Consider the following 14,138-nt stretch of genomic DNA (forward strand, 5'->3'; position numbering starts at 1 on the left):
TCCACCTCATGTGCTTTTTTTCCATGTTGCACGTGAATCTTCTACCATTTGTCAGTTGGAACATAAGTGCCTCAGACAAATGTGTACCACTTGATTTCACTTCAAAGATCCTATGGAAGGAAAGTTTTGAATTTCTTGTTTGGAGCCAACTGTGATGAGTCATTTCTTGTGCTTTTCAAAGAGTCTTATGCTACATCTTCCTTCTCAAATATGGAGATGTCTTTCAATCTAGTTGATGTAGACATAGACAAGATGTTGAAGATAGAGGCTTTGGAAGGATCCACCTTAGCTTTACCTCTCTCTCTTTATGTTGCCTTCAAAATCATAGGGGACGACCTTAGCAAACCATGTGACTTTAGGTTGATACATTTGACTTATTTTGGCACTCATCCACCAAATATGCTCAAATTTGGAGCGCTCTCTAGCATAGAGAAGATAGGAAAAGTTTTGTAGATCCATTTTAGTATTGATTTGTTACCATCCATTGTTCACCAAGAACTCATTCTTTGAATATTTTCCTTGAAGACGTCACTTTTAAGTTCCACCTTTTCTGGTTTCTTGTGAATATTAAGTGTAGTCACCATTTTGTTGATCACTCCAAACTAATTGGTGTAAAACCATATTATCATTTTCTTTATGATCCATCAGAAGTACACATCTAATGCTAGCTTCTTTTGTTAATTCTATCATAATTTAATCCGTGCGAGTGTTATTGTAGAAGATATATGATTCCTTTCCTTTGAACTACCTACAAGATCTATTTCAACCTCCTTGACTTGTCTTCAGTATGCACCTCTATATAGCAGTTGTTGGATTGTGTTTATAGAGATTTCTCCTTGGTCTTTGTGAAGATATGATGATTCAATTTTTTATGTCGCTAATTTTTTGTTCCTTGCATGAGATATTACATATATTCCTTCATCGTGTACACATTACAGTGGTATATCCAATATCTATTGCAGACTAGAGCTACTACTTCTTGAAAAACAAAATCTATGCCAAAACTCGTGAGAAACCCGTACTCATTGTTCTCTTCCTTTGCACTTGGACTTGGTCTCTTGCTTAGGTAACTATATAGCTTCCATATTGATTTTAGGGTCATTTTTCTTCCTTGGAGAATATTAATTACAAGACAAGATTGTACTTTTCTTCATCCATGCGTGTATATCCTCTCTGATTTGGTTTTTCCTATGACATTCTCCAAAGTTGGGTCTCATGATGGAGTGGGCCTCTTAGCTTCTATGGTAAAATCCACCTTCATTATCCATATATATTATCCCTCCATAATGCTTAAATTGAATTTATGTTAATTGATTTCATAATTCTTTGTAGTCTTGTGTATTGATTTGCCTAATGTGAACCTGTACATGACTCTTGAGTCTACAATACAACACTCCAATTGAATCATCTCAAAGAAATTAGGATACTCAGCCTTTGTTTTCACCCTTGCTATAAGAATATTTCCATTAAATCTACTTCTTGAGTCTACGATACAACACTTCAATTGAATCTTCTCACCTTGGATATGAGAATTTTTCCATTAAAACTCAAGATTTTACTACTCTGAAGGTATTTATGGCACTCATTGTCAAATAAGTAAGCTTGGTCACCATTGTGGTCCTCAGGTGGCAACAAAAACTCAAATGGTTGCATGGTATTTGGTCGTACACAAGATTGATGATCAGTCATCTTATTGTTGCTTATGTCTCTATACCCACATGTTTCAATCAATGGATGTTGTAATTAATTTGGCTCCACATGAGCCGGATAACTACCCGTCAAAGGTCATAGCAACTACGACTTTTCTTTGCCTTTCAATCATGTTGATTCATCTAACTTGAAAAATGAAGCTCAAAGATTAGTCTAGTAATATATGTTTTCCCCTTGTATGGCCATCTTTTGGTGGTCTCCTTTTTTTTTTGGTGGTCCTGAGGGTCTTAAGGTACGTATTTTGGACACCTACAAGTTTCAAATTGGGAATCATATTTTAAATGACATTTGAAACAACGCTCAAAATGTAAAGAAATTTTGGTGATCTGAACTAGAAACAACACTCAAAACAATTTAGGACCAAAAAATAGGAGTTTTGTTTGCTTGTAACTTGGTATATAATGGGTTTTTTGGCCCAAACTTGAAGTGCAAGACGTACAAAACTATGCTTTATGATTTTATCAAGTAAAATACACTAATTTTAAAGGAATGTGAGAAAATCTTGATTTTTTACTTTCATAATTTATGAATTGCAATGCTGGTACGGTTTCCTAGTTGGTAGCAAGCAATTCATTGCCCCTCAGTCTATTAGTAGCAAATGAATCCATAGAGTGTGTAAGTGGCCTAACTTGAGATACACCCATGTTAGCAAATACACATAACCATACACTTGGGAGGGAAGAATTTATTGGTTTGTTATACATACTCCTCTTAATATTATAGTTCTCATAAAAGCCTTCATACAACCTTGATAAAAATACCTACAAACAATGCTATGAACATACATCTTAAATATATATAGTGCTTAGCCACTAAACCATCACGATCTTTGGCCTTACCTGCATTGAGCATGCATATAGTATCTCACAACATGCTCTTAAAGAAAAACATAGACATCAAAAGGAAAGGTTCAAGATTTGCTAAAATGGGGTACAACCTTGGAATTTCATAGAGGGAAGCTACATATTAGCTCCTTGTGTCAAGAGAGATAATCAAGGGGAGAGTGTTGTATATGTTATAAAGTCTCCAAGACTCTCTAGAATCTTGGCTCGTAAGAAATTCTTGACAAAGAACACTTAATTAAAACCTTGTTTCTTCCAGATAACAAGGCGTATAAAAGGTATCAATGAATGATTATGAGTGATGAAGACTATGGTCATCTCTCTTTATAAAACTAGCTCCGTGTAGAGTTATGGCGGAAACACAAGTGAGCCATTCATAGTTGAAATGTACATGATGTAGCTTCTTCATCATCAAATAAGTACAAATGAGCTCCTTATATGAGAGAACGGGTCTTGCTTACATCATCTATGAAGTGTGAGAGACTCTTCAAATCATCCCATGTGGCTCTAGAGAAACATGGGAAAATCTCGTACGCACCTTTTGAGGGGCTATTTTGACCCTCCAAATGGACTCATATGCAAGTGTACTAGGTATATAAACCTATATGTGTCATGTATGTATGCACGGGCATCATCTAAGATATCTAAGCATGCACAAAATAGTCAGGGAAGGGCTCCACAAGTGGTGTGCAATATGTCACAATCCCTTTTTGGGTCCACCCCTACGGGGGGCCCTTTACCCGCCAAGATCGCACTGCCCAAACCTCCTAAGCAGGAATTCTCGTGGCACCTTCAAGCAATTTTTTTTGGAGACACTTGTTGTCAAGGGGGAGTACCCACCGCTAGCAGCATCAAAGCCTACAAAGGCTGACTCCCACCTACAGCAGGTATTATCTTAAACATTGAGGCCACCCAAAAGGACTTCACAAAGACTTCAAAGGCGGCCATCCAACAAGCAGTTGAAGAAAGCCTTTGTCAAGCAAGCATTCAAAAGCAACTTTTTGGCTTCAAGTTCAAAGAGCATCAACAACATCAAGCATTGAAAGACTTTTCCATCATTTGTCAAGAGGGGCTTCACCAAGAGCGAAGAGGTGCTTCACTTTCACAAGGAAAATCTCTATCTCTCTCTCTCTCTCTCTCTCTCTCTCTCTCTCTCTCTCTCTCTCTCTCTCTCTCTCTCTCTCTCAATTAAAAACTTCAAAATCTTGCAACCAAGCACAATAACTTGCGAATAAATTTTCTATCATCTCCTAATGGGGTATTTCTACTCGTGTAAAGAGGTAGACACTCGCTAGGAGAGTCTCCTAAGCTAAGACCCCTCTATTAGTGCAATGGAAGAGAAGGGGCTTGGGAAATTTAACGGAAGCTTTCATACTTGGCAAACCAAGTTGAAGGCTAGTTAATGAAAAAGCAGTTGCAGGGAGTAGTCAAGCCCACGCTCACTGATCTGACATCTACTATTGGTGCACAAGAATTGACATGAGATATGAGTGCACAAAATCAAGCCAAGGACGAGCAGGAATTAGAAATCATAATCACTTCACTACATGACAATTATGTACACTTTATTGATGATTGTGATACCTCATTAGCTGCATGGGAAGCACTAGAAAAAAACTTTGGAGCTAGGAAAAAGAAGAGCAAAGTGAGCTTAAAGAAAGATCTATATAAATTGAAAATGGAACATAACAAAGATATTGCAAGCTTGGTCAATCACCTCAAAAGGATGACACAAAACTAGCTTATGTAAACAGTGCAGTACTAGAGGAGGACAAAATTGCAGTTCTTCTAGTAGCCTTACCACCTAGCTTTGACCAGATCATGACCATCATTGAGGAGAAGGATTCAACACCATATTTTCAAGACGTCATTAACTCTTTAGTGTCCAAGGAGAAGAAGCAAGGGAAGAATGTTTCTTCAGGGGGAGGAAAAGTTTGCAGTTAGCTCTAGTAACAAAACTTGTTTCAAATGTGGCAAAGAAGGGCACATAGCAAAGGATTGTCTGGCATCAAAGACTTGCAGCATTTGCGGGAAGAAGGGGCACCTTCCTTCCAAGTGTTTCAAAAGGGACAGAGGTAGCACCAGCAAAAATCCAAGGCCCAAAGTGTATTTGGCAGAAGAAGACAAAGATGAAGATGAAGAAGAAGGTTGCAATAGCCTTCTAGTCTACGATGACATTCTCTAGCTTTTTTTTTTTGCTTTCCCTTTAGTTGTATTTGTTTGGAGATAGCTTGGACTAGCTTGGTCTCAGTTTTACACATTTATTTGAGGGGAGATGTTGAGTATCTCTTGGATTAGAGATAGTCTATCTCCTGGATTGGATATGTTCATTTTTGCTCCTAAATTGGAGTGTGCCAAAGATGTCATTTTTCTTCAGTCTCTTCCTAGTCCAAACCTCAAGGGGAGGATTGTAAAGTGTGAGCTTTGTCCTAAAGTACTAGTGTGAGTCAAGGAGAGAAGAGTGGAATTATCCCACATGTAGTGGTGCAAGGTTGTAGAGCTACTTAAAGCTCATTTCATGAATGAATAAACACTCCCTTGGTGAGCTCATGATGGCCTAGAAAATACTCAAGATCATGTTTATGAGTCCAAGTTAATTGATCTCGGAACCTAATTTGCTTGAGTGATAATCTAGCCAACACACACTCACTTGTGTGCACGATGTTTATCTTTCATCCACCCTAGCTAGTGATAGCCGTTTTTTGGCTCTTCGTAATTGCCATAGTGAGTTACCTCACCCTACCAAAATCACCTAAACATTGTGGCTATTCTTACCTTTTCATTGTACATAGGTGTGTGTGAGTTAGGGGACTTTTCCCATATCTTCTTAAAACCCTCAGCTAACTAGTCGCTAGGCTAGTTGAGCCAAAAAAATAAATAAAAACGAAAGCCAAAGTATATTATGGCCCATTGGTGTGTAAATATTTCATTTTGTATATAGGGCCTAAAAATAGGAAATCTTCATAATTATTTTGGTATTTGTTTAAATATTTCTACCTAGGTGTGCGTTATTTTTCTAAGTATGCTATGTACATTTACTCACCATTACCATAATCTCTCTTACCTATGTATTCTATAAAAATTTATTTCATGCAAGCTTCTTTTATTTTTGGTGTGAATCCACTTCAAGGAAAAACCTCAAAAAAATACCTTCCACGATCAATCATTGCCTTTCACTAAATTTTTATTTTCTATAAGTATTCCTTCTTACCTCTTGTAAATAAATACACATCAATAAAAACAAATGAGGGCCCTCCTCATTTGATTCCCTATATTTTCATATATTTATTTTATATATATATATATATATATAGGCCACACTATTCTAGATTCCATGAATTGTTTATATATACTAGCCTTGTTTTTCCATCATATACATATATTATATTTATGCATAATCCACAACCATGCATATTTTCAAACCTCTAAGAATAAATTAGGTCATGCTCTAATGTAAGGAGAGACTCACCTTTGGAGCCATATGCAAATTCAACAAAAAGGGGGGACAGTGAAGACTTTTTTGTGAAGAAAAATAGGCATTTTGGTGGGATTTTTCATATCCATCTCCACTCCAAATTTGAAGCAATAGTTACAAAAAAAAAATGTGGACCAAGAGCTGAAGGATCACCTAAAAAATTTTCATAATTTTTAGAGCTACCACCGGTGAGATATGATTTTTTTATTAGACCCCAGTCTACCCACTTTTCTCACAAGTAGCCCATAGTTTTCTCTCACCTCTTTCCACACTTCTACACACACACTCATTCCTCTCAATCCCTCACTCAAACATGCACCTTCCATGGTTTCTCTCACTTTCTTCACCATTAACCTCCCCTCTTACTTCCGTAGCTCTCATATGAGCTCTACATGTACATACACCATCTCTATGCCTCTCTCTATTACTTCCAAAGTACAATTCCGTCTTACCCCTTCTCTATATACATAAAATTCAGCATGTAAAAAATGCTTAACCTCTGCAAATTGAGAGATCTCATCAATTGAATTGCCATTTTCATCATGATAATCAACCTTGACAGCGGTGGCATAAAGAAGAGAAGAAGAAGAAGAGAATTGATAATCATTGTGAGAACCTATACAAGTAAGTCCAAAACTTCTTCAAGCTTCACCATCACAAGGATTTCCTCACTTCATTCAACCATCTTACTTCAACCATCCATCTCATTCTACCCATTGTAAATATATCATTAACTTTATAGTGATTACTAACACTAACCACTAACATCCTAACACAAAATAGTCATTGACCTAACCATAAAAGACACCTGACCTCAAGACATGTGCATAGTAACTCTCTCTCTCTCTCTCTCTCTCTCTCTCTCTCTCTCTCTCTCTCTCTCCTCTTCCTTAAAACTCTACTTTCACCTTATCTACCATCAATAATACTCTCTTTTGAGCCCACATCCATGACTCAAGCAGACAAAGAAGGCCCGCAAAGTTTTGATATTCAGAAAAAATCATAATCCTGATTTGTTAGCTTGTAAATTAAAATTTCTAAATAACCTTAACGAGGGTCTCTAACCTATAAATAGGTCCCTCTGCTTCTTGTAAAAGAAGGCCCAATATCTCACATAGCACCCCAACACTCGATGCGTGAGGAGAGACTTAGGCGTAGCAACCACTTTGTGAGCTTCACTTTGGTGTGAGAGATGCTTTCAAGCTAGACATTGCAAGCAAGAGAGCGTGAGTTCAAAAATCTCAAAACCACTATTGTATATGTTCCCCCATCATCAATAAATTGAGGTTTGGTGCATCAAAGGCGTGATTCGACGTTCAAATTTCGTCCTTCCACTTGTGCAATACGGTTCGGTGAATTCAAGGTGACTTGTGTATTTTTGATGTTTTTATCGCTTGATCTTGTTTTAGAAAGTGTTTTAGTATGTTTTCATTGCCAATTTTGTGTCCATTGTAAGAGGATATTGTGGTGAGAGGTCTCCTACACCCTAAGACAATTTGTGTGTGTTGGCAATGTTTAGCATTCACTAAGCATTGAGTAAGTTTTGTACAAGCTCTACAATAGCATCATAACGAACCATCTCCGTTTGCAAGTCACGAATAAGTTATTATGCAAGATCCATTCCTCTCTCTCTTCCCTTTTCTCTAGCTCTCTCTGGTCCATTTTGTGTGTCTTGGTGTGCTTTATGGCGCATCTTCTTGGGTGTGATAAAATCTCTTTTTTTGCATCCTAGTTCACATACCATAACTAGGTGTTGCCCCTTCACTTGTTTGGCTATGGGTTTGTTGTTGTTGTTTCTTGTTTGTTGTTGTTGTTTCTTGCTTGTGGTTGGCCCAGCCCCAATTGAGCAGCACGGGAGCCTTTAGGGGTGTTTAGAGGTCGCCTCTCTTGTTGCCCGCCCCGGACCACCTCACTAGCATGATCCCATTCCCATCACTAAACAACCAAAAATACGCATGTTCTCTCCATGTTCTCAATAGCAGGATTTCTATCATGCCACGCTTCATATGGAGTCATAGACTGCAAATCTTTTGTGGGACGCTTTTTTAGTACATAAGTGGTACACATGATGGCCTCAAGCCAAAACGAATGTGGCAAAGCTTGACTTTTGACCATACATTGTGCAACTTTCATAAGTGGTCTGTTTTTCCTCTCAAAAACACCATTTTGTTGAGGTGTATACGGCATTGTACATTGGGTATTTTATCCCACGGCTAGCCAAAAATGCATTAAATTCATGAGACATATACTCCTCCCCTCGATCTAAATGAAGGGTGTCCATAGTACATTTTGAGACATTTTCAGCCATAGCCAAAAATTTCTTGAAGCACAAAAACAATTTGAACTTTGCCTTAAGCAGATACACCCATGCATGCCTAGAGTAATCATCAATGAAAGTCACAAAGCAAAGGTAATTGCCTAAGGACGGAGTTTGCATAGGCTCACAAACATCACTATACACAAGCTGCAACTTGAATGTGGCCCTAAATGAATCATCCTTTAGAAACTTTGAACGTTGCATCTTACCAAAAATATAGCCTTCACAAACATGTTTGGCAGGTGCTTCAAGAGGCGGCATCCATACATCATGTAAGCCCACATAGAGTAATTGTCCCCATCCAATATGTCCTAAGCAACAAACATCTTAAACACATTAATGTTGTTGTCAGCCATGGCGAATGCTGCACCAGATGTGAAAACTACCCAAAAAGAGGAGAAACAAGGCGAGAACAATGCATGTTATATAGCACAAACCATAGAAGACTATAAGGACCTGCTATGTAGAAAATGGCACTGACAAAAAATCTACACAAAATGAAAAAATTGCCTGTGTAGCACTACCTATAGTGGAAATGGAGGCCAAAATGTGCCCGAATTAGAAATTTGAGTAGAACTAGATCTAGGAGCTTATCCAAATTATTTGTCGACCTACTGACGCTCGCCAAAGCTCAAAAATTTGGAGAAAATGAGCAGGCATGTGCTAGAGCTACTGGCAACTAATCCTGGGAGGATGCAACCTGCTCGGATACCAATTGTTGCAATTAGGGTTGCAAGAAAACACACTTAGCTTGGAGAAGACGAAGGAATCTTAAGGCACACAATAGAGAGTGTATTAGTTAAAGTGTAATGGAAAGATAGGTTAGCCCTAGAGTGATGGGCATGTATACCATGCACGAGGGATAAAAACCTCCTAGAGAGGGAAAAAATTATGAGGCGGTCCTAAGTGTGCTCACACACATCACTACCACATGTATATGGTAGCATATACCTTAGCCATAAGCTTTTAGGTCAAAAATGAATAACCTACTAGCTCTTTTATAGCCTAGGGATTCACTGCTGATACAACCTTGAAGCATTTAGCCCTGCTTACTTTGGCTCATAATTACATAATCACTTACATGCTTGCCTTGAAAATTAATAAATTACAAAAATGTGTAGCTATAAACGTCTAGATTGTTCAAAATAATGGAAAAATACACTATAGGTTTATACAAAGGTTCATAGGTTAGCTATGCAACTAACTAGCTATTAAGGATTGTTTATGCTCAAAAGTGGCATGCACTAGCAATAGAATGGACACAAATCAATGGACAAACCACAAAATATTATGACTAGAAATTGTTACATGGAGATACTAAAATACTCCAAAACACAAAATATTACTCCTAGGGTCTCAACATGATAGGTCCTTTGAGGCTATGCAAATAGTTTTTCATTATGCTGTGGTACATGGATCATGATCCATGTACCTAGACACAGCATGGATAATAGAGCTCATCAATAGCTTCAACAAGGAGAGAATAATGCTAAGCTCTAGAAGGTTTACAAGAAAACCACAAGAACAAGGCCAGAAAATCACAATCTAAGGGGTGTCCAACCCAAATTTAGGCTAGTACTTGACCTACTCCTCCAAGACTATGGAAATCTAGTCCCAACATGACCTATAGAGCATAAGGAAGGCATGGTACAAGCCTTGATGCCAACTTCAAACAAGGATTAATTGCAATCCATGTACCTTGGAGATTGAAGCAAAAAACCTCATCTATGGTGGAGCAAGTGAAACCAAGCCTAAACCTTGGGGGTGCACTATTGAGAACCCTCCCTATATAACATTCCTTTAGGGAGTAATTAAAAGTTCCCCCTTTTCTAACATGTTTGAATGAGTAAAATGACCCTTTATTCTAGGAATTTTTTTCAAAATGGAATATAAGTAGCCCTTTTGTTAATGAATCTCTCTTTATTTGCCTCAAAATTTTGCATTAACAAACCCCTCATATTGAACTTTCCTGGCACATTAACATGATTACTTAGTGCACCCCGAAGTCCTAGACCACTAAAACACCAAGGATAATAGTATTCAGAGTGTCCAACTTTGCAAAGCAAGAAATATTTTAACATGTGGGAAAAAGTAAAACCTCCATCTTAGAGTCACCTATACAAAGGGACTCAGTGCCCAAGGAAAGAGACAGTCAAGATAGCTATATTCACCAAAAGAAATTAGCTAAAAAATAAAAGTAGTGCAAAAAACACAAACTATGGCCAAAACCCCAAATTTGTGACTAACATGTGTTATTTTGGTCCAAATTCTCATTGAACTTCACCAATAGGCTTACAATAATCTCTAGAAGCAGGTACATAAATCTCATCCTCAACTCCCAAAAATTATCAATAGCGATGTATGTTCCTCCTCAAATGAAAATATGACCACACAACCTTAGCCTAGAGTTCTTGACTACACAACCTTAGTCTAGAGTATCAATATAAACAAATCCTATGATGTGCTCAAGCTTGGAACTCAAAATCTCAACAAAAAGTGAAATACTGACTTAAAGCTTTGAAATTTGCAAAATTTGGCTTAAAATCCAAATTGATGATCCAAATAGAAAAATATTGTATGCACATGACCTACTCATCATGTTGATCCAAACCCTACCATCAAAAGTGGGTTTTGCCAAAAATGATGGATCGTGTGTTGGAATTAGGGTTGTAGGAAAACACACACAGCTTGGAGAAGACAAAGGAAGCTCAAGGCACACAATAGAGAGAGTATTACTTAGTGTGCAATGAAAAGATAAGATAGCCCTAGAGTAATGGGTGTATACCATCAAAAGTGGGTTTGCCAAAAATGATGGATCGTGTGTTGGACTTAGGGTTGTAGGAAAACACACACAACTTGGAGAAGACAAAGGAAGCTCAAGGCACACAATAGAGAGAGTATTACTTAGTGTGCAATGGAAAGATAAGATAGCCCTAGAGTGATGGGTGTATATACAATGCACGAGGGAAAAAACCTCCTAGTGAGGGAAAAATGCCCCATCGGTCCTAAGTGTGTTCACATACATCACTACCACATGTATATGGTAACAAATCTCCCTTGGGAGTGATGTTGAACAAGAGTTGGTACATAGAGTATAGGTAAGTGTCATGCCCTGAGGACATGATCAGTCCACAAAGGGGAGTAAGCCCAAATCTTTGCGAAAAGCTTTAAGCTTCTCACGAGACAATGCCTTTGTTAAAAGATCTGCAAGGTTTTCTTGTGTTGACACATAAGCCAAGTTTATCTCTCCTGCTAAGAGCCTCTCCCAAACATAGTGGTAATGCACCTCAATGTGCTTTGTGCAAGCATGAAAAACTAGGTTCCTTGCAACTACCAATGTGCTCTAACTAACAGTGTAGATAGTGTTGACAGTGTCATGTCATGTCCAACACCCAAATCATCCATAAGGCGTCTAAGACATACACACTAAACCATAGATGTGAAGCATGCCCTGTACTCAACCTCACAACTAGAAATGGCCACATTAGGTTGCTTCTTGCTCAACCATGAGATACATGAACTGCCGAGCATGAAACAAAAACCACTTGTGGACACTCGTGTGTCCAAAAAAGCATGTAAATCTGGCGGCAATGATCTCCCCTTGGGATAAAACAAGCCAAGATGTAAAGTGCCACTCACATTGCAAAAAATCCTCTTGACAACCTACCAATGCTTAAACCTTGGGCTATGCATAAATCTGTTGATCTGCGAGATTGCAAACTGAATATCCAGCCTCGTGTTGCATACATAAATAAGACAGCCAATAGAAGTTTGGTAAAGAGTGACATTGGCAAGATCACCAGCATCATGAAGACTCAATTTCAAACTTGTTTCCATGGGAGTGGCAATAGGTTTGCAATCCTCAAGTCCAAAAATACATAGCAATGTCTTTATGTAACTTGTTTGACACGAGGCAATACCACCATCACAGTGCTTAAATTGTATACTAAGTAATGATGCAACATCCCCAAATCTTTCATCTTGAAAGTAGCATTCAAATCAGCCTTAAATTTAACAATATGTCTCTCATTTGGTCCAATGATCAGCAAATCATCCACATAGAAAACGACAATGAGAAGTACATCACCCTCATGCTTTACATACAATGTGCTTTCTGTTGGACTGTTACAAAAGCCTCGTTTGACCAAATGAGTGTCCGCCTTCTCATACCAATAATGAGGAGATTGCTTCAACCCATACAAAGCTTTCTTACATTTGCACACTTTACCCTCTTTTCTTGACAAAATCGTGAGGCTGCATTACATAAACTTCCTCAAATATGTTACCATTCAAGGAAGCAATAACAATGTCTAACTGATGTACATCCCAACGAAAATGGAGTAGGGGAATGGAGAGAATTTTTGGAGGGAGCTTTTGAGGAAATGAAAATAGATTGGTGTGGAAAATTTATTGAAAAAGCTCTCTCTATGAACTTTGTGTTGGATACGCTAATATTATGCAAAAAGCTCCCTCTGCCCAGAGACAATGCATGTTTGCATGTTTCGATTGTTTTTTTTTAGTAATTTCTTTAATATCAATTCTCGACAATGATCTAGGGCAAGGTCTTCTAAACCTACTCTACTGCTATATAGCTAGAGTAGTTGTCACTTGTGGTGCCGTGTGGAGCGATGTTTGCTACGGTTGTGCTCAGGAAAATGATGAGAGAGAGAGAGAGAGAGATTAGACGAGAGAGGATGGCATGAGGTTTATGATTAATCACCAGAATACATGTTTTTGAGAGTTTTCACCAACAAAGATTTGTATTATTTGCAAAACGGAAAGACAACTATAAGATATTTATACTATTACTAATCAAGGGGCATTTCCTTCTTTTTTTGGTAAATTGTGGATAATAGCATAAATGAGGGGCCATGGTGCATATGCATGCTTGACAGCTTGACGCTCTGACAAGCCCACCCCAATCATTGAACTTCTTTCAATAATTAAACTTTTCCAATGCTAAAATGCCCCAATCTTCACGTTCTCTCTCTCTCTTAATTATCAAACTCACTATCTCTGTATCGCTCCGATAATCATGCCACCTCTCTCTCTCTCTCTCTCTCTCTCTCTCTCTCTCTCTCTCTCTCTCTCTCTCTCTCTCTCTCTCTCTCTCTCTCTCTCTCTCTCTCTCTCATGCGTGAGAGAGAGAAAGAGAGAAAGAGAACGTACGTTCAACTATCGATGATCATCACGAAAACAATTACAAAAGTAAAAAAATTAAGCAGCCCATGCCTTTATATAGGCACCTCCCACCCTCCCTACCTACATCTCTAACTTGCAAAAGGCACCAATGAGTGCTAGCGCTCAAATTTTTTTCCCAAAAATCTCCTCTGCCTAACACTCTCTTGCAAATATCAAAAAGATTTTTTGCATTGAGCACTAGCGCTTGGCTAATAAATTGTGGATAATAGCATCAATGAGGGACATGGTGGATATGCATGCTTGACAGCTCGAGGCTCTGACAAGCCCACCCCAATCATTTAAATTATCTCAATAATTACACTTTTTCCAATGCTAAAATGCCCTAATATTCACATTCTCTCTCTTAATTATCTCACTCATCATCTCTATCTCGCTCCAAAAATTACGCCATCTCTCTGTCTCTCTCTCTCTCTCTCTCTCTCTCTCTCTCTCTCTCTCTCTCTCTCTCTCTCTCTCACACACACACACACACACACACACACACACACACACAACAGGCACAAAAGGCACAGAACTTAGTCAAGTACTTCTGGTTTATCAAAGATAGTTTCTTTGAATTGGAAGAATACATATATTGTGGATACTTTCTTTG

This window comes from Adiantum capillus-veneris, chromosome 19, assembly GCF_014529385.1.
Source record: "Adiantum capillus-veneris isolate H3 chromosome 19, ASM1452938v2, whole genome shotgun sequence".
Taxonomy (NCBI): domain Eukaryota; kingdom Viridiplantae; phylum Streptophyta; class Polypodiopsida; order Polypodiales; family Pteridaceae; genus Adiantum; species Adiantum capillus-veneris.